We start from the raw sequence: 22,500 nt of genomic DNA on the forward strand, positions 1-22,500 counted from the left end.
GAGAGAGAGAGAGAGAGAGAGAGAGAGAGAGAGACCTGCATAGGTCTATTGACAAGGGGGTGATAGGGTTAATTATTTTGTCACCACAAGTACCATACCACACTCTGCTTAATCCATCAAAACAAAACGAAACATGCAAACAAAGAAAAACAAAACAGCTTTTATCGAAATACAACGTCCTTACAATAGGGAAGCAATAAACATTAAAAAAGAAACAAAAACACAATTACTCGACCATCCATTCTATTAACGATATTGTGCAATGTCTACCTTATTATTTGGCTTACAGTCTGAACACAAGATAACAGACATTATACATTGTTATCCTCATCATTTACTCTGGTATTGTTCTGAATAGTATGACTACATCTTATTCTTTGTGCTTCTACAAGAAATTTAGCTATTGGCAGTATTGTGAGATCATCATCAGACGACAAAGCAGAAACAATGTTGTGCCTTTTAGCTACATCAGACTGAAAAAACACACACTTATCTCTTACCCTATCGAATGATTTACATTGAAACAAGTAATGTTTTTCATCATCTACACTAAAAGCGAACAAAGGGCATGGTGATCCTGTGGATGTCCCAAGCTGAAACCATCTTTTATTTGCATTAAATCCAAGTGTCCTTATCAAAATCTTGCGAAGTTTATTCTTTGCCACTTATCTGTGATGACTGTCAGGAATTTTTCCGTTTGAAATACAATTTTGAATGAAAAAAACAACAACTATGTTTTACTTTAGTTTCCATATCAGAATGCCAAATTTGTTTAAAAGAACAAATAAGTCTATCTTTAAATTCCGAAATAAACTGCTGAAATAAACTTCCTGAGACATCCACATAATTCCAAAACCATGTTCAGACAGAATCTTTTTAACATAATAAACCCAGTTTTCTTTACCTAATTCCATTTGTAATAACATCATAATTATCATAAGCCTGTTTGCACAAACGTGATTGCGGAAGCTTCAATAATTTCAACAAATATTTTATGCATTTCACAAAAGTTTTTATGTACAAAGGATATATGCCCGTTTCCCCATTTAATACAGTATTGGATGAATGAATCGGTACATTCAGAAAACGTTTTATTACACATGTGTGCACTTTCTCCATTTGCGTGTTTGCCTTTAGCCCCCAAACTTCAGCTGCATACGTAATTACAGGTTCAATTTATGTATCCAAACATTTTCCAAAATAGATGATAATCAATCGAGTTAAGCTCTTTTTTTTATAATTTTTATTTAAAAAAATTTCTTTTAATGATTTCAGTCTTTCAATTACACCTTTCTTTGCTTTCCCACAAGATTCTTCCCACACATAGTTTAAACTTTATTTTGTTGAAAATTCTATTCCCAAATACTTATATGTATTAGTTACTTTAACATCTGCATTTCCATATAACCACTTTCCATGTACTGACAGATGCCCACACATTCTAAGAACCATAATGTTAGTTTTATCTAAATTAACTGTTAAGCCTAAGCGATCTGCTTCTTTTTTCAAAACATTTAATTGGTTTTGTAACCCCATAACAGTACCTGACAAAAGAATAACATCATCTGCGAATAATAGTAAGAATATTTCAATAGCTCCCCGGATTAACTGAATTCCATGTCTTCCGTTTCTTGACAATTCCACCGCTAATTCATTTATGAAAAAAGAGAAGAGAAGAGAAGAGAAGGGAGAGAGAGAGAGAGAGAGAGAGAGAGAGAGAGAGAGAGACAGACAGACAGACAGACAGAGACAGAGAGACAGAGGGAGACACATACAGACAGACAGACAGAGAGAGAGACAGAGAGAGAGAGCAACCACTCATGTTGCTTCAATAGATGCGGTCGAATGGTATAGATGGAAATATACAGTTTAGATTAAATCACTGAGTAAGTAAGTAAGTATGGCTTCTGTCTTGATGTCATCAAGTTCAAGCTTGTTTTTCAGCATTCACTCCTTCACAGCAACAATGCACTTCTCCATGTTTTTGCGGAGGATAGGTTGAGCTAAAAATCTTACAAGTAAAACATAATTAAGCTGATTAAAAACATTAAAGTAACGAAATACAGCGGCTTGATTTATCACACGCTGACTAAAAATGATACATTATACACTAACATGTAACTTATCATTATGGTTTAGAAATGGCAGGTCAAGAACTAAAATTATAGCTTTCTTGCAGACAGAAGAGATGTGCTCTAATTTAACACATAGCATTCAGAACACGCAGCAAATAAAACAAATAACATTTCTATCGCACATTTCTCAAATTCAGTTCAGACTCAGTTTAATGTCATGGTAATTGCCCGTTACACACAGCCACATCCCAAAATCACACTCTACAAAACGCATCTTCCCACAAACCCAATCAAATTAACAAAGATGGGGGGAATAATGAAAGAAACAAAACCAAACTATCTTGTATTCTTTCTACATGTAAAAACTGTCATTGCTTTTTTGCTTTACCCTTCAGAGAAGGGCTTGAAAAATTGGTCTTAGACTCATTAATTTGTTCTTTTCCACGGAAATCTTTAGTAAAAGGCGAAAGGTTTTTTCGTTTTTTTGAAGAGAAACCAGATTAATAAACACATTGGTTTTTCATATTGATGAGGAAAATTATCAAGTATAATTCACAGGTGTCTATAAAATCAATCTACATGTCTAATGCTTTTGAAGTAAACTAAAAAATTTTTTTTGTACTAAATGAATGTATCTTTAAGTACAAAATACATACTTAATTTCCTTTGTGGTTATTAATTGTATACGCCTTATTCAGTTATTTGATCAATGAGAACATTAATTCCATACTAAAATGGCACTATGAAGGAAACTAACTCATGAATATTACACTCTGTAATGTGGAAATTATCTTCCTTAACATTACCTCTTTACAATAATAAAAACATAATTTTAGTTGGCACAGAAATACGGAAATGAAGAAATAATGGTATGGCAAATAATGGAGAGAGAGAGAGAGACAGAGACAGAGACAGAGACAAAGACAGAGAGACTGAGAGCAGCCACTCATGTTGCTTCAACAGATGTGGTTGAATGGTACAGATTTTCCTCAGAAGGAAATACAGTTTTGATTAAATCACCGAGTAAGTAAGTAAGTAAGTATGGCATCTGTCTTGATGTCATCAAGTTTAAGCTTGTTTTTCAGCATTCACTCTTTTACAGCAACAATGCACTTCTCCATGTATTTGCAGCAGATAGGTTGAGCTAAAATCTCATAATTAAGCTGAATAAAAACATTAAAGTAATGAAATACAGAAGCTTGATTTATCATACACAAATAGAAATAATACATTATACACTAACATATAACTTATCATTATGATTTTGTAAATGGCAGGTCAAGAACTAAATTAATCGCTTTCTTGCAGGCAGAAGCGATGTGCTCTAATTTAACACATAAAATAATTGGCATTTCTATAGCACATTTCTCAAACTCACTTCAGACTCAATTCTGAGTTTAGCTCTCAGAATATTATCAAATTCATTACGGACCAAGTATTGTTCTAATGTCAAGTGCATATGCTTTAGTAACCTGACAATTGAGCATATAATTTTTCACTGTAGTTTGATGAAGCCTTTTGTACATGAAAGTGTGTCTTCACAAGTGACTGAGAACGTTGATGTTTTTGACTTTTTGCATTCATTATCAGTTGTTTCGCTTGTCAGTTTAACGACTTCTCTTTTACGAAGTCCTTTAAGTAATTTCCTGTAAATGTATTTAGAGTTGTTTTGTTGTTGTTGTTTTTTTCTTCCAAATGTCACCCACATTTTTATCCTCATTTGCCCAGTTTCTCACAACCCTCCATTCATCCACATCTCCCACCCTTTCTAACCGATAATACTCAGATGTATTCATAAATACTTTAACGAAATGGCTTCAATCACCGATATGTGTGACGGGACATTGAACAAAATTCCTCCTCCTTCTGACTCAATGTTACGGCAGCCACAACACCAAATTAACAGAGGAGGGAGAGAATAATGAAAGAAACAATACAAAATTGCCTTGTATTCCTTCTACCTATTACAATTGTCACTGATTTTTTAGATTTACCCTTCAGAGAAGGGCTTGAAAAATTGGTCTTAGACTCATTAATTTGTTCCTCTCCACGGAAATCTTTAGTAAAAGGCGAAAGATTTTCTCGTATTTTGAAGAGAAACCAGAGTAATGAATAATTGGTTTTTCATATTGATGAGGAAAATTATCAAGCATAATTCATAGGTGTCTACAGAATCAATCTACATGTCTAATGCTTTTGAAGTAAACTAAAAAAAATTTTTGTACTAAATGAATGCATCGTTAGTACAAAATACATACTTAATTTCTTTGTGGTTATTAATTGTATACGCCTTATTCAGTTATTTGATCAAGGAGTACAGTAATTCCATACTAAAATGGCACTATGAAGGAAACTAACTCACGAATATTACACTCTGTAATGTGGAAATTATCTCCCTTAACATTACCTCTTTACAATAATAAAAACATAATTTTAGTTGGCACAGAAATACGGAAATGAAGAAATAATGGTATGGTAAATAATGGAGAGAGAGAGAGAGAGAAAGAGAGAGAGAGAGAGAGAGAGACAGAGACAGAGAGACTGAGAGCAGCCACTCATGTTGCTTCAACAGATGTGGTCGAATGGTACAGATTTTCCTCAGAAGGAAATACAGTTTTGATTAAGTCACTGAGTAAGTAAGTAAGTAAGTAAGTATGGCATCTGTCTTGATGTCATCAAGTTTAAGCTTGTTTTTCAGCATTCATTCTTTTACAGCAACAATGCACTTCTCCATGTATTTGCAGCAGATAGGTTGAGCTAAAATCTTATAATTAAGCTGAATAAAAAACATTAAAGTAATGAAATATAGAAGCTTGATTTATCATACACAAATAAAAATAATACATTATACACTAACATATAACTTATCATTATGATTTTGTAAATGGCAGATGAAGAACTAAATAGCTTTCTTGCAGGCAGAAGAGATGTGCTCTACTTTAACACATAAAATAATTGGCATTTCTATAGCACATTTCTCAACCCCAAAATGGCTATTCACACTCTACAAACACCAAATTAACAGAGGTGGGAGAGAATAATGAATGAAACAAAACAAAATTGTCTTGTATTCCTTCTACCTGTTGCAATTGACACTGATTTTTTTTATCTACCCTTCGGAGAAGGGCTTGAAAAATTGGTCTTAGACTCATTAATTTGTTCCTCTCCACGGAAATCTTTAGTAAAAGGCGAAAGATTTTCTCGTTTTTTTGAAGAGAAACCAGAGCAATGAACACATTGGTTTTTCATATTGATGAGGAAAATTATCAAGCATAATTTATAGGTGTCTATAGAATCAATCTACATGTCTAATGCTTTTGAAGTAAACTAAAAAAAAACAACTGTACTATATGAATGCATCGTTAGTACAAAATACATACTTAATTTCTTTGTGGTTATTAATTGTATATGCCTTATTCAATTATTTGATCAATGAGTACATTAATTTCATACTAAAATGGCACTATGAAGGAAACTAACTCATGAATATTACACTCTGTAATGTGGAAATTATTTCCCTTAACATTACCTCTTTACAATAATGAAAACATAATTTTAGTTGGCACAGAAATACGGAAATTAAAAAATAATGGTATGGTAAATAATGGAGAGAGAAAGAGAGAGAGAGAGAGAGAGAGAGAGAGACAGAGACAGAGACAGAGAGACAGAGAGCAGCCACTCATGTTGCTTCAACAGATGTGGTCGAATGGTACAGATTTTCCTCAGAAGGAAATACAGTTTTGATTAAATCACCAAGTAAGTAAGTAAGTAAGTAAGTAAGTATGGCATCTGTCTTGATGTCATCAAGTTTAAGTTTGTTTTTCAGCATTCACTCCTTCACAGCAACAATGCACTTCTCCATGTTTTTGCAGCAGATAGGTTGAGCTAAAATCTCATAATTAAGCTGAATAAAAACATGAAAGTAATGAAATACAGAAGCTTGTTTTATCATACACTAACATATAACTTATCATTATGATTTTGTAAATGGCAGGTCAAGAACTAAAACAATAGCTTTCTGGCAGGCAGAAGCGATGTGCTCTAATTTAACACATGAAACAATTGGCATTTCTATTGCACATTTCTCAAACTCATTTAAGACTCAATGTTACGTCAGCCACAACCCCAAATTAATCAAATTAACAGAGATGGGTGGAATTATGAAAAAAACAAAACTGAACTGTCTTGTATTCTTTCTACCTGTTACACTTGTCACTGATTTTTTTGCTTTACCCTTAAGAGAAGGGCTTGAAAAATTGGTCTTAGACTCATTAATTTGTTCCTCTCCACGGAAATCTTTAGTAAAAGGCGAAAGATTTTCTCGTATTTTGAAGAGAAACCAGAAAAACTGATATCACGTTTTTTCATATTGATGAGAAAAAAATATCGAGATTAATTTACAGGTGTCTCACCAATCAATCTACATATCTGATGACCTTGAAAAAACTTTCTTGATTTTCTACTAAATGAATGTACCTTGAAGTACAAGATAAATATTTATTTTTTTGCGGTTATTAATTGTATGCAACCCATTCAGTTATTGATCAGTGAAACATTATTTCCAAATTAAAACAGTGTTATTAAGGAAACTAACTCATGAATATTACACTCTGTAATGTGGAAATTATCTCCCTTGAAATCTCCTCTTTACAATAATAAAAAACATTATTTTAGTAGGCACAGGAATCCAGAAATGAAGAAACAATGGTATGGTAAATAATGGACACACACACACACACACACACACACAGAGCGAGAGAGAGAGAGAGAGAGAGAGAGAGAGAGAGAGAGAGAGAGAGAGAGAGAATTGAATGTATCTAATCAGTGAATAAAACTAATGTTATTTTCCGAGGGCAATTGAACAAGCAAAACAATGCTTCTTTTTTCATCCAGTTCTTAAAGGGAAAACAAACAAACAACACATTATAAAACAATGACTCGGATGCATGACAACGGAATAATTTGATACAAGTTTACCAGCGTCAACACTTCATATCAAAGGGGAATGAGACGAAACAGAATTGAAGAGAGAGAGAGTGGAGGAGGGTGGGGGTGGGGGTGGGGGGAACCACTCATGTTACTTCAATAGTTAGATGCAGTCGAATGGTACATATTTTCCTCAGTAGGAAAAATACAGTTTTGATTAAATCGCCGCGCCGGGTGAGTAAGTAAGTGTGGCTTCTTTTTTGATGACATCAAGTTTAAGCTTGTTTTTCAGCATTCACTCCTTCACAGCAACAATGCACTTCTCCATGTTTTTGCGGAGGATAGGTTGAGCTAAAAAATTAAAAAGTTAAACATAATTTAGCTGAATAAAAACATTTCAGTAATGAAATACAGCAGCTTGATTTATCATACACTGAACAGAAATTATACATTATACACTAACATGTAACTTACCATTATGATTTTGTAAAAGGCAGGTCAAGAACTAAAATTATAGCTTTCTTTCAGACAGAAGATGTGCTCTAATTTAATACATAGCCTTCAGAACACGCAGCCTATTAAAAAAAGGTATTTCATTTCTCCATTTTAATTCAGGCTCAATGTTATGGTAATTGCCATTTACACACAGCTACAACCCCAAAATAGCTAATCACACTCTGCATCTTTCAACAAAAACCCCCAAACAATCAAATTAACAGAGGTGGGGGGAATAATAAAAGAAACAAAACCAAACTGTCTTGTATTCCTTCTACTTGTTACAATTGTCATTGATTTTTCAGATTTACCCTTCAGAGAAGGGCTTGAAAAATTGGTGTTAGACTCATTAATTTGTTCATCTCCACAAAAATCTTTAGTAAAAGGCGAAAGATTTGCTTTTTTTTTTTTTAAATTTTTTTTTTAAAGAGAAACCAGAATAATGAACACATTGGTTTTTCAAATTGATGAGAAAAAAAATTATCGAAAATAATTTATAGGTGTCTTAACAATCAATCTTCATATCTGATGATCTTAAAAACACTTGAATGATTTTGTACTAAATGAATGTATCGTGAAGTACAAGATACATATTAAATTTTTGCGGTTATTAACTGTATGCGAGCCATTCAGTTATTAATTAGTGAACATTATTTCCATATTAAAATAGCATTATGAAGGAAACTAACTCATGAATATTACACTCTGTAATGTGGAAATTATCTCCCTTGACATCGCATCTTTACAATAATAAAAACGTTATTTTAGTTGGCACAGAAATCTAAAAATGAAAAAAAAATATTGTAGAGAGAGAACTGAATAAATTCAATTGAATAAAACTAATGTTATTTTCTGAGGGCAACAGAACAAGCAGAACAATGCTTCTTTTTTCATCGTGGCAATTCTTAAAGGGAAAACATAGAAACAACAACAACAAAAATCACAATATCAATAGAGCATACACATTATAAATCAATGGTGCATGAAAATAATTAGTTTGATATTTACCAGCGTCAACACTTCATATTAAAGGAGAATGAGAGGAAACAGAATTGGAGAGAGAGAGAGAGAGAGAGCCGAGATAGAGAGCTCTTAGTTTCAGGTAACTGTGTGGTCTAGAACGGTGAGGGCCGACTGAGGGAACAACTAATGAAGCCCCATCAGCCCCGGCTGATGAGTTGCGTGTCCTCTTCAGTCTTCTTCATCTTCTTTACTTCAGTGCGAGGGCAGCACCTCCTTTTTCTGTTTCCTGTACCTGTATTGAGATTTCATATATACATTTATTTCTTCGGAACTGAGACTGAAAAACAAGGAAAATGGAAAACAGTGAGAAAAAAAGCAAGAAAACAAAAATGTCAATTCAGTGTGTGTGTGTGTGTGTGCGTGTGTGTGTGTGTGTGTGCGCGCGCGCGCACCAGTGTGTGAGTGTGTGTGTGTGTGTGTGTGTGCGTGTGTGTGTGTGCGCGCGCGCGCCAGTGTGTGTGTGTGTGTGTGTGTATGTGTGTGTGTGGACTGAGTATGTGTGTGTGGGTGCGTGTGCGTGTGCGTGGGTGCGTGCTTGCATGTGTGTGTGTGAGAGTGTGCATGCGTGCCAGTGTGTGTGTGTGTGTGTGTGTGTGTGTGTGTGTGTGTGTGTTTGCAAGTTCATCCCCTTCACGCTATCAACATCTCTACCATATCATATGAGTGACAGCTTTCTTCCTCCTAATAAAAGGAAACAGAATTGTGTCTTAAGTGAACTGTGTGACAATTCGCACAAAAACACAATTTACACTGATAATCAAATGGCAAGATATGGTTTAATCTTTTAAATGACGGATAAAACATTTTCTCACGGTCTCTGTATGTGAGCCTGTCTGTCCGTCTCTCTGGCCGAAAACAAGGATACAAATACATTCACATAGACCAGGGAGAAAACAACAACAACAAAAAAACAAACAAACAAACAAACAAAAAACCTCTTACGTGACCATCCTCTTCCCAGTCGTCACTGGCATCACAGATTGCGGAATCTCCCCCGCTGCTCCCTGGAGACGAAGCATCTTTGTCGTCAGCAGGTGCTGAGCGCAGATGGACTTCCCCGACCCCCCTCCCGCCATCCGCGTCCTTGTGCAAGTCTCCTTCAACGGAACCTGTCGTCTGTCGGCCGCAGCACTGCTGCTCTGTTATGACAGAAGAATCGGAACACTTTATTTGTCACCAAAACAAGAGAAGGGAGGGGGACCCCCCCCCTCCCCCGCCCCAACAAACAACATAATTAGAAAGAGCCACTCTCACGACACGAAAGAAATGATATTTCGCATGCATGGGTAGACACACCCCGGGGGCCAACTTAGTCTTGCCACTGGAAATTGGTGAACCCGGAAGAGAGAGAGAGGTCGACGTTGCGCAACTCCTCTTCACTTTAAACAAACTCATCGCGCAAGTCATCGGTCATCCTTAATGACCTTTCATCCTTCATCCTTTCATCACCTCCAAGTCCTGTGGCGACAGGCGAGCGACGAAACGACAGGTGTGGGTACACTGGCAGTCGCAGCCGCAGACCTGCACGCAGGCGGCTCAGGCCATAGGGTCGTTCATCGACAGGAGCAGCGATGGAGCTCGGCAGCCGTCTGAGCGTCTGAGCAGCCCTCTTTAGGAATGCACTGCTCACCTCCCTGGCATGAGGAAGGGGCTAGAAAAGGTGCCCTAAAAATTGCCTGCTCCATATCACCCTGGCCAGCATACCGCGGCTGGCGGGGACCCTACATCAGCGGTCGAAACAAAGAGAAAGAAAAGAAAACAAGAGAGGCAAGGCCTTCAAGACTCACTTGTGATACACTTTTAAAAAAAATCCAAGCTTTTTATGTATTGAGTATAATTTCAAAATGTAATGTTTAAGATGAGAAAGATCAGTTTAAAGCAAATTAAGTCCCCTAGCATTAATTACAGAGTAATTTCCCTTTTTACTATCTGCACCAAAACGTTTGCAAAATAAATAAAACTTCCATGCTTAGCAAAAGAAGTTCCTGTTTGAACAAAAAATGATAATATTGACTTCTCTTGTTGTTGGGTCAGAATATCAGATCAAAGTGCCAAGTTTAGAGAATACAAAAAAAATATATATAACAGTAAATGCAGTTTGCATATAATTAGGTTTCATTTTGTGTGTGTGTGTGTGTGTGTGCCCATCCCAGAGGTGCAATATTGTTTTTAACAAGATGACTGGAAAGAACTGAATTTTTCCTATTTTTATGCCTAATTTGGTGTCAACTGACAAAGTATTTGCAGAGAAAATGTCAATGTTAAAGTTTACCACGGACACACAGACACAGACACAGACACACACACACACACAGACAACCGAACACCCGGTTGAAACATAGACTCACTTTGTTTACACAAGTGAGTCGAAAACAAGGATCGTTCCTCTCACCATTGGTGCTTGGAACAAAAGGACTCTCCTGGACAGAGATAACGCGGACAGACCCCCAAAGAAGAACGGCACTAGTTGCATCCGAACTCGCCAGATACAACATCGACATCGCAGCTTTGAGTGAGACTCGGCTTGCAGGCGAAGGCGAGCTCTATGAACGGGGATCTGGTTACACCTTCTTTTGGAGTGGACGAGGAAGCGAAGAGCGACATGAGGCTGACGTTGGTTTTGCAGTAAAAACAGCACTTGTCAGCAAGCTAGCTGGAATCCCAAAGGGAGTCAACGATATGCTTATGACCATGAAACTTCCACTGGCATCTGGCCAGGAGCACCTCACCATTGTCAGTGCCTACGCCCCAACCATGACCAACCCGGATGAAGTGAAGGCGAAGTTCTACGAGGACCTTCACTCTGTCATTGCTGCTATCCCGAAAGCAGACAAGCTCATCATTCTTGGGGACCTCAATACTAGAGTTGGCTCTGACTACATCTCCTGGGATGGAGTGATTGGAAAGCACGGCGTGGGCCACTGCACCCCAAATGGATTGCTTTTGCTTCAGACCTGTGTAGAGCACGAACTGCTGATAACCAACACAGTTTTCTGCCTCCCTACCCATAACAGGACGTCATGGATGCACCCTCGCTCAAAGCACTGGCATCTCATCGATTACGTCATCGTCAGGAAAAGGGACAGGCAAGATGTACGTGTGACAAAGACCATGTGCGGCGCCGAGTGTTGGACAGACCATCGCCTTGTAGTCTCGAAGCTGAATATTCGAATCCAACCAAAGAGACGCCCCCAAGGCTAGAAGGCTCCAAAAAGACCCAACATCGCTAAGCTAAAAAACATCACCATCAAACAGACCTTTGTGGAGCTACTGGAAGATCGTCTGGAATCCGCCTCTCTGGACAACCAGAATGTGGAGTCTGACTGGAGGACCCTGCGCGGGCTGATCTATAGTACAGCTTCAGAGACGCTGGGACCCATGACCAGAAAGCACAAAGACTGGTTTGATGAAAACTGTGATGAAATCAAGCAGCTTCTGGATGAGAAATGCCGTCTGCATCAAGACTACCTGAGCAACCCAAAGTCCACATGAAAAAAGGGTGCGTACAATGCCATCCGCAGGACTGTTCAGCAGTGTACAGACACAACAGGACAAGACAGAGCGTGTGTGTGTGTGTCCGTGTGCCTGCGTACGAGTGTGTGTGTGTGTGTGTGTGTGTGTGTGTGTGTGTGTGTATGTGTGAACGCGCGCGAGTCTGTGTGTGTGTGTGTGTGAACGCGCGCGCGCGAGTGTTTGTGTGTGTGTGTGTGTGTGTGTGTGTGTGATGCTTCTTACGGTTATCTGATTCAGTGCAGTCTCACCCACAGCTCTGTAAATAGAATTTAAAAAGTGCGGAAAAATCGCTGGAACAAGGAACTATTTTTGCTGAAAACATGAAAAAAAAACAACAACAAAAAACCAAAAAAACCAAACCAAAACAAAACAAAAAAACCCACCACAATTATATCTTATACATTCAGTAACCTCCACGCACACACAAGGGACATGTGGTGGAGGGTCCTTACAGCGAGTTTCCACGTGTCTCTCACCTGTTTTGTGTTTGTCCTTCTCACCGTTCTTACTGCACCTTTCTTGACGCAGACGCTGACAGAAAAAGAGAAAAGAAAAAAGAAAAAATTGTTGACACCAAAAGAACTAAAAACAACAACTAGAGATAGCAATAGCGATGGAACAGCGTGTGAATGACTGGTGTGAAAGTGTTTAGAACTGTCTCTACACAAGATTCAGCGCTTTATAAATACTATCATCATCATATAAAGAAAGAAAGAAAGAAAAGGAGAAAAAGACATAAAGAAGAAAGAAAACACAGAAAGAAAAAAAGAAAAAATAACCCACATAAAACAACAAAAACAACAACGACAAAAGAAGAAAAAAAAGAAGGAAAGAAGGAAAACAAAAAGAAAAAAAGAACGATAGAAAAGAAAGAAAAAGAGAAGATAGAGAGAATGAGAAATAAAGAAAAATGCAAGACGCACAGAAATAAAGAGGACGAGAAAGAAAGAAAGAAAATAAATTAAAAAAAAGAAAGAAAGAGAAAAGAAAGAAAGAAGAAAAGAAGGCATTGGAGGAAATCAGCAAGCAAGAAACACACATGTAAAGGTCTTTATTGCAAACGAAAACAGAGGATGCATCAAATGTAGATCCCCTCTCTCTACTTTTGTCAGCAAACAATCTGCATCGATGAATGAATGCACGAGTAATTTAAATCTGCTGAAGACATTTCACCAACTGCTCAGCATATGGCGGTTTTCTATGAAAAAAAAAGCTTACAAGCACAAACACATAATTATGCAGACAATCAGACGGACAGACAGACACACAGCACGCACGCACTACACATACACACACGCCACAGAACCAGACACATATACATTAAGCAGTAAAACAGAAATGAGCTCGAGCGCGCGAACGCGCGCGCGCGCGCGCGCGCGCACACACACACACACACACACACACACACACGCGCGCGCGCGCGCGAGAACTCCGTCCAACGCACGTGCCAATATTACTCTCGCGACACTGACAGCAACACCTTCCGTTACACGCAGGCACACCGACAGACAGGCACACTGACAGGCAGGCACACCGACAGACAGGCACACTGACAGGCAGGCACACTGACAGACAGGCACACTGACAGACTGACAGACAGGCACACTGACAGACAGGCACACCGACAGACAGGCACACTGACAGACAGGCACACTGACAGACTGACAGACAGGCACACTGACAGACAGGCACACCGACAGACAGGCACACTGACAGGCAGGCACACCGACAGACAGGCACACTGACAGACTGACAGACAGGCACACTGACAGACAGGCACGGACACTGACAAAAAGACACAGACACAGACTCTGATGCAACGGCCTCATGAGCATGGGCATAATTTACAGGTAGGCTTGCACAGAATGGCGTACTCGCGCAAAAGTTAATATGAAAGTTGATTTCAACAATACCTTACTCATCTGAAATGTATTTGAAATGTGTGGGATAAACAAGTAGGAGAGAGACAGACAGACAGACACAGACAGGCAGAGAAAGAGACAAAGACAGACGGATGGACAAACGGACTGACAGCCAGACACAGAAGACGGACAGACAGACAGACAGACAGGTATAATAGCGGAATGCAGGTGACCACCTCTTTCAGGGCTTTGACGTGCTGTGTACAACGTCCGTTGCTGGCCTCCAGTGTAGCATTGTACCTGGGGCACGGATAAGCAAATGATAAACGAATGAATGAATGAATAAACGAATGAATGAATGAACGTACGACCAGATGAATGAATGAACGAACGAACGAACGACCGACCGACCGACCGACCGAACGAACAATGAACGAACGAACGAACGAACGAACGAATGAATGAATGGATGAACGAACGAACGAACGAACGAACGAACTAACGAATGAATGAATGAATGAATGAACGAATTAATGAACGAACGAATGAACGAACGAACGAACGAATGAATAAACGAATGAATGAACGAATGAATGAATGAACTAATGAATGAATGAATAGACGAACGAATGAATGAATGAATAGACAAACGAGTGAATTAACGATTGAATGAACAAAAGAACGAACAAATGAACGAATGAACGAACGAACGAACGAACGAATGAATGTATAAGAAAATCTGCACCTTGAAAAGCCTCCACGTCCTGTACTACTGCAGAAGACCTCACCAGACTTCTGACATTTTTATCATTTCTGTTCCACACGAAGGAACTTATAAACACCCCCCCCCCCACTTCCCCGCCGTCCCCCCAAATACAACTTCACATCCCTGTCAATCAATGTCATATTCTTCTTCTTCTTCTTCGTTCGTGGGCTGCAACTCCCACTTTCACTTGTATGTACACGAGTGGGCTTTTACGTGTATGACCGTTTCTACCCCGCCATGTATGCAAACATACTCCGCTTTCGGGGGAGTGTAATTTTCTAATTCATGATATACATGAATGGCCCCCATATTACACCCTACAGACTCAATGAGACACCTTTCAATCGTCTCCCAGACACAGACGGCTTCTCACCAGACTCTCAAACTGTTAGAACTCTCTGGTTTCTGATCTCACCGGACTACTGTGGTACCTGACTCACACGGGAACAACGCCGACTCTCTGTTCAAGGAAGAATCTAACTACGCGGACTTCTTTCAGCAGTTTTCCTATTTTCATCTTGAGTCCTGTTCGACAGACGATCGAAAGAATTTCGCAGAATGTCAATCATTTTTACAGTTGTTTTTGTCGCCATTTCATACTGGATGAGCTTCTACGTTCAGTTCAACAAAATACCTTACCAGATCCCTTAACAACATGACAGTGGAGGAACACAAGTGTCTATGTGAACAACTCTTTCATCATTGTACAGTTACGTTTCATAGACGCTTGCATCGTTATCGTCATCTCACCAATTGTTATAATCACCATCATTATTTCACCTTACCTCCCACCCCCTGTCCTACAACCCAGTAACATCACCCTTGGTCCAGCCACATCCTCTGTCCTGTTCTACCCCCCCCTCCCCCCAGGGAACCACACCCCCTGTCCCGTCAGGCAACCCGCCTCATCTTCCCCTCTACCAAACAGATCACATCCAAATGGAGTGCAGTGATGGCCTAGAGTTAACGCGTCCGCCTAGGAAGCGAGATAATCTGAGCGCACTGGTTCGAATCAAGGCACAGTCGCAAGTATTTTCTCCCCCTCCACAAGACCTTGAGTGGTGGTCTGGACGCTAGTCATTCGGATGAGACGATAAACCGAGGTCCCGTGTGCAGCATGCACTTAGCGCACGTAAAAGAACCCACGGAAACAAAAGGGTTGTCCCTGGCAAAATTCTGTAGAAAAATCCACTTCGATAAGAAAAACAAATAAATAACACTGCACGCAGGAGACAAAAATGGGTGGCGCTCTCAGTGTGGCGACGTGCTCTCTCCTTGGGGAGAGCATCCCGAATTTCACACAGAGAAATTTGTCGTGACAAAAAAAAGAAAAGGAAAAAAAAAAGAGTAATACAATACAATAACAATCATCATCCTCACCAACAAACTCCGTCACACCTCCTGCACAGCTTCTTGTAACGACACCTCTCCCTCCGCTCTATCTCCCCCTCCTCCCCCAACCCCACCACAACCATCCACAGCCTGTCCTTTCCTTATCAAGCAGATCACAGCACCACCACCCCCACTTCAACCAGCAGCCCCCCCTCTCTCACACACACAAGGCCCCAGCCATAACTCCCCTTCCCTCTTCCTCACCACTGCAGTTGGCGACACAGCTGGGAGAAGGACGGGGGCCGCACGTGCAGCCGGAACGTCAGGGAGGAGGAGGAGGAGTGCGGCAGGTAGTGCCCGAGGAGCGCCGTCAGCGGGCAGAAGCGGCTGTAGCCCCAGCACTCCCCCACGGCGAAGTCGGAGGAGAACTCCCGCACCAGGTTCTTCCTCTGTAGCCGCTCCACCCTTTCGCTGCCGGCACCGTCACGGGCACTGCTCTGGTGGGGCAGCACCAGCTCCAGGCGGTACTGGTGTCTGGTGGCAAGGCAGGACAAGGAAAGGCATGGCAAGGCAAGGTATGATATAGCAAGGCAAGGCATGGCGAGACAAGGCAGGGCAAGACAAGGCAAGGCAAGGCAAGTCATGGCAGGGCAAGGCAAGGCAAGGCAAGGCAAGGCAAGGCAAGGCAAGGCGAGGAAGGGTAGGGTAAGGCAAGGCAAGGCAAGGCAAGGCATGGCAGGGTAAGGCAAGGCAAGGCAAGGCAAGGCATGACATAGCAAGGCAAGGCAAGGCAAGGCATGACATAGCAAGGCAAGGCAAGGCAAGGCAAGGCATGACATAGCAAGGCAAGGCAAGGCAAGGCAAGGCATGACATAGCAAGGCAAGGCAAGGCAAGGCAAGGCAAGGCAAGGCAAGGCGGGGCAAGGTATGGCGGGGCAAGGCAAGGCAAGGCAAGGCATGGCAAGGCAAGGTTAGGCAGGGCAAGGATTGGCAGGGCAAGGCATGGCATGCCATGGCATGGTATGGCATGGCAGGGCAAGGCAAGGGAAGGCATGGCGGGGCAAGGCAAGGTAAGGCATGGCAAGGCAAGGCAAGGCAAGACAAGACAAGGGATGACAAAGCAAGGCAAGGCATGACAAAGCAAGGCAGGGCAAGGCAAGGTAAGGCATGACAAGGCAAGACAAGACAGGCATGACAAAGCAAGGCAAGACATGACATAGCAAGGCAAAGCAAGGCATGGCGAGGCAAGGCAGGTCAGGGCAAGGCAGGGCAAGGCAGAGCAAGGCATGGCAGGGCAAGGCAAGGCATGGCAGGGCAGGGCAGGGCAGGGCAGGGCAGGGCAGGGCAGGGCAAGGCAAGGCATGGCAAGGCAAGGCAAGGCATGGCAGGGCAAGGCAAGGTATGACAAAGCAAGGCAAGACAAGGCATGGTGAGGCAAGGCAGGGCAGGGCAAGGCAAGGCAAAACAAGAAGTTTATTTCATAAGCCTCCTGGGGCCTGGGGGCATTGAAACATGACGCATGCAATCTTTTGCACTCACCATTAAAAAAAAACAACAACCAAAAAAGAACAAACAAACAAAAGAGTTGTGTCAACAACTAAAGAAAGAAAGAAACAAAAAACCCATTCTTGCAAACAAGAAAATACACATTTTAAAGTTATTTTCCCGTGGTAATAGACAAAATCTATTTCCTTATCAATAGATATGAATCTGTCGGAAAGGAATGCGTACAGAAAAGGGAAAGGATTCAAGTTTTAACAATATCGTTTTACTTTGTTTTTGAATGAAGAAATAAAATTTTTTTTTCACATCAGAATCGGTTTGCGGAGTGCATACCCTCGCTTCCGCTGAATATTTCCCTACTTACTCTTTTCTTCCGCTGAACTAAAAATCATGGAAACCTGTTTTGTGACTTCTTAAAATGTTATGACAAATGAATTATTGGTTCATTGTCTATTCACTACAAGGTGAGTCAGGTATATTAAAACAACAACAACAAACAAACCAACAACAAAAACAACAACCGAGAACTCAAAGCATGTTCTACTTTTGGAGCAAAGATATCACTTCCAATTTGGAGAACAGACAAATATATATATATATATATATATATATATATATATATATATATATATATATATATATATGTGTGTGTGTGTGTGTGTGTGTGTGTGTGTGTGTGTGTGTGTGTGTGTGAATTTTCATGCTCTAGACATGTGTGTTCATGTGCAAAATCACATGTTCACGGGCTATCGCCATTACAAATCAAATTCAATATATATATATATACCACTTCCCCTCATCCTCTTCTTTCATCTGTTATCTCTCTCCCCCAGTCATGTGCCTCCTACGTAGCTCTAACTTTCTCATATCTTATTGTATTAACTTATTTGTTGATTTCGCTTATTTCTATCTAAATTTCATTTCATGTTAATATTTTACATAAACATAGTTCAGGCCAGGCGGGGAAGGTGGCAGAATGGACACTCAGCTGCCAATATAGAAAGTCCATACGGATGTGGGTTCGATTCCCGCTCTCGCCCTTTCTCCCAAGTTTGATTGGAAAATCAAACTGAGCGTCTCGTCATTAGGACAAGACAATAAACCGAGGTCCCTTTGTGTAGCACGCACTTGTCGCACTGCAAAATAACTCACGTCAACGAGAGTGCTGTATGTATAAGATTTCTACTCTGATAAGCAGACAAATATATAATCATGCACTCATGACCTGACTAAGCGTGATGGGTTATGCTGCTGGTCAGGCATCTGCCTGGCGGATATGGTGTGGCGTATATGGATTTGTCCGAACGCAGTGACGCCTCCTTAAGAAATTGAAACTGAAATTACGACAGGCTGTTGTGACCTGCCCAGCACGTTGGGTTAAATCAAAGATCAGGCATCTGCTTCTTTATTATTATTATTTTGTTTTTACAGCAGACGTGGTGTAGAGCATAAGGATCAGTCCGCACGTTCTGCCACCAACTAGAAATGAAAACTGAAACTGAAACCGAAACTCTCTCCCGCTCTCTCTGTCTCACCTGGAGGCGTCTGGAGGCCCTGAAGTCAGCTGTAGAAAGACAGACAGGAAGTGACCTCTGACCTCCCCCTTTCCGTCCTGAAAAAAAAACCCACCACACACACACACACACATACACACAAACAAAACAAACAACAAAACAAACCAAAACAAAAGACACACACGCACCAAAAACAAAACACACACTCACACACACACCAAAACAAAAGACACACACACACACACACACACACACACACATAACAACAACAACAACACAACAAACAAAAAAAACCCGGTGTATTTAGCCAGCCGCCTTGGCAAAGTGTTTAGCATAACGGACTGACAGCTCGGAAGACCATGTTTCGAGCCCCATTAGAAGCTCTTTTTCGTCTTCTTCTTCTTCTTCTTGTGATCAAATCATGTTACTTATAGCCTAACCAGCCACAAAAAGGACCATTACAGGACTGATCATTGTTATAATGATAATGATGAAGGTTATGGTTATCACAACAATATCAACAAAACCACCACCACCAACAACATTAGTAATAATAACATTATAACTATTACCACCATTCTTTTCATTATTATTATCATTGCCAATTCTTCATAATAATAATCCTATTCTTCTAACTGGAGGAGTTTGCATTATACTCCATGTTTGATGATACATATACTTACCATGTCAAACTGATGCAAACTAGGCCTATCGCTTTGCTCTGCTTCGCCAAATTTCGCGCGGCTAACAGTGAAAAGACGAGCCATCTTGCCCAGTCCGCTCTTAGCCAATCAAACGCCTCTAAAAGCTATAAGCGCTGAATCATTCCTTTGGCCAAGGCTCTCCACGCCATCTTGTCAGGTTTACGCTCTGTATCATCTTACGCTTTGTTTTGGCTATTAAGCGTATTTATTTGGCCTTATTTTGCTGCATGCGGCTTGTGTTTATTGTATTCTTACATTCTGTGTTCTCGATTCGACTTGGCCCCCTCGATTCATTCGTTTTTCTCTACCACTAAGTCGATCCTGTCTTTCCTTTCTCTATTGGGGATCGGATTTTCGCTGGATGCCTAAGCGCGGGTACCATGCCTCGTATGCCATCCCACGAAGGCAGGAATCATGAGGCTGGGATTGAGACTCGGCAAGAGACTCTCCCAGGCCCGGAGCTCATGATTCCTCCTGATACGGACCGCGGTGATGATGATGTCGATCATGTTGATGATGTCTATGATGATGATGATGACGTGATCGCGGAGGCGACTCTCGTACCAGTAAAACGGTCATGAAGGGGACCTGGGGGGAGGGGTGGGGGGAGGGGTAGCAGTGTCACCTCCCGAGGTGTTCCAGCGCGAGGCAGCGAGAGGGGGGAGTGGCAAGTCCTCTCTCTTATAACTATTACCACAATTCTTTTCATTATTATTATCACTGCCAATTCGTCATAATCATAATCCTATTCTTCTTCTTTTTCTTCTAAATTCATCACAATGATAATAATATAACTACTATTCTTCTTCTTCTAAGTTCGTCATAATAACAATATAACTACTACTTGTTTTCCTAAATTTGTCATAATAACAATAATGTAATTACTATTCTTCTTCTAAATTCGCGATAATAATAACAATATAACTACTATTCTTCATCTTCTTCTAAATTCGTCATAATAATAATCATATAGCTACTATTCTTCTTCTTCTTCTAAATTTGTCATAATAATAATCACATAACTACTATTCTTCTTCTTCTTCTAAATTCGTCATAATAATAATAATGATATAACTTTCTTCTTCTTCTTCTTCTTCTTCTTCTTCTTCTTCTCATTATCATCGTCACTTCGTCATCATCACCACCACTCACCGGGTAGACCTTCAGCCTCCAGCGGACACCGGCCAGAGAGAGGGGCGGACTGTACACTGGGTCCCCTCTCTGACGTAACACATTGAATGACGTCACGGTGAAGGTGCACGTGGCGAAGGGAGGGACCACCTCGCTGAACACAACATGATATATTCATGCAAGATCATGGCCCCATGTGAACAGTGGGTGATAACAGAATCTAAACGTGTCAACTATGTGCGTAACGACGTAGCGACGCGCTCTTTCTGGGGAGTGCAGCCCGAATTTCACACATAGAAGTCGGTTGTGACAAACAAAAGAGTAATACAATAGTAACAAGAGAAACAAGGCCTTCAAGACTCACTTGTGATACACTTAGAAAAAAAAAAATGTAATCGTTAAAATGTGTTCCGCATTTGTTATTATAAAGCTTCGGGTTAAAAAAAAAAAAAAAGAAAAAGAAAAAAAGAAAAAAAAAGTGCTAACCAGATTCAAACCCCGCGTGTTCGGGTAAGAAGAAACTGTCTTACCCATTACACTATCGTGGCTCCTTAACTGACGTTCTAAAATTTAATATTTGAACATACTTTTTTAAAGGGCGATAAATCAGTTGCAGTATTCGCAGTGATAACGCTGTTTAAATCATATTATTCTGGTGTATCTTGGGCATTCAAAAAATCTTTAAGGGCAATAAAAAGAATTCTTTTTAAGTCCGCGGTAAAGGAGACGTGGCTATCGCCGCAATCACACTGCAACATTTAGCCGTTTTCTCTAGATCTAGATAGATGTACAAGTTTAGTTACACCCGCCGGGAATGTCGATTCAATTTCTCTTTTATGTTCATTCTAGTTTTATAGTTTTAAAGTTGATGTGAAAATTTAGTATTTTGTTAAACTAATAACATGTAGAGCCAAGTACAAGTACTTCTAAACGTCGTAAGAAGTGAAAAGAACTTCATTTTGAGAAAAGTCAAGACTGGAATTTTTTTCGTTTCATCGTGATCAATTCAAGGGTATTAACTCGCATGGTTTACAATTTTTAACTGAATTCCGACTGATTCTGTGGATATTTTTATGGCAGTTTGGGGCATAATCCAGTAAGTGATGAGGCATTCACAAATCTTTCTCTGAATAAATATTTCACGGTCTCCTTCTCCAACTTTCCATCACATGTTATCGTGTATTGTCCATTGAATATAGGATTGAACGGGCAGGTCAACAACTTGAAACAAAATGGCGTCGTTCGCGTTCACGAAGAATATGAGCACGCGCTTTGAATGTGTATAAATATGTGTACGCAATTGATTTTTGCCCATGACCTTCAGGGCTCAGCCAATAGATCTGTAAAGTCCACTCGTCGTACTGTTTTTAGTATTTTCCGAAAAAGACCACTTGGGCGAATGAACATAGTGAAAGCCCTGTACACTGAGAGTAAAACACACAAGCTTTTTATGTATTGAGTATAATTTCAAAATGTAATGTTTAAGATGAGAAAGATCAGTTCAAAGCAAATAAAGTCCCCTAGCATTAATTACAGAGTAATTTCCCTTCTTTACTATCTGCACCAAAACGTTTGCAAAATAAATAAAACTTCCATGCTTAGCAAATGAAGTTCCTGTTTGAACAAAAAATGATAAAAATGACTGCTCTTGTTGTT

The 22,500-nt window shown here is 40.3% G+C and overlaps 4 non-coding genes and 1 pseudogene across 4 annotated transcripts; all 5 read right to left on the reverse strand.

The window, feature by feature from the left end:
• Positions 1–2,461: 2,461 nt before the first annotated feature.
• On the reverse strand, positions 2,462–2,579 carry LOC143275111 (U5 spliceosomal RNA). The gene has a single exon (XR_013053364.1). It is a non-coding gene; the product is annotated as a U5 spliceosomal RNA (small nuclear RNA).
• A 1,488-nt stretch (positions 2,580–4,067) lies between these two features.
• On the reverse strand, positions 4,068–4,184 carry LOC143275096 (U5 spliceosomal RNA). The gene has a single exon (XR_013053349.1). It is a non-coding gene; the product is annotated as a U5 spliceosomal RNA (small nuclear RNA).
• Positions 4,185–5,186: 1,002 nt separating this feature from the next.
• Positions 5,187–5,304, reverse strand: LOC143275104 (U5 spliceosomal RNA). Its single transcript, XR_013053357.1, has one exon. It is a non-coding gene; the product is annotated as a U5 spliceosomal RNA (small nuclear RNA).
• A 1,002-nt stretch (positions 5,305–6,306) lies between these two features.
• On the reverse strand, positions 6,307–6,423 carry LOC143275108 (U5 spliceosomal RNA). Its single transcript, XR_013053361.1, has one exon. It is a non-coding gene; the product is annotated as a U5 spliceosomal RNA (small nuclear RNA).
• A 1,382-nt stretch (positions 6,424–7,805) lies between these two features.
• LOC143275112 (U5 spliceosomal RNA) lies at positions 7,806–7,939 on the reverse strand (annotated as a pseudogene).
• Between the last annotated feature and the right edge of the window lie 14,561 nt (positions 7,940–22,500).

Source organism: Babylonia areolata, chromosome 29 (assembly GCF_041734735.1).
Source record: "Babylonia areolata isolate BAREFJ2019XMU chromosome 29, ASM4173473v1, whole genome shotgun sequence".
Classification (NCBI taxonomy): Eukaryota; Metazoa; Mollusca; class Gastropoda; order Neogastropoda; family Buccinidae; genus Babylonia; species Babylonia areolata.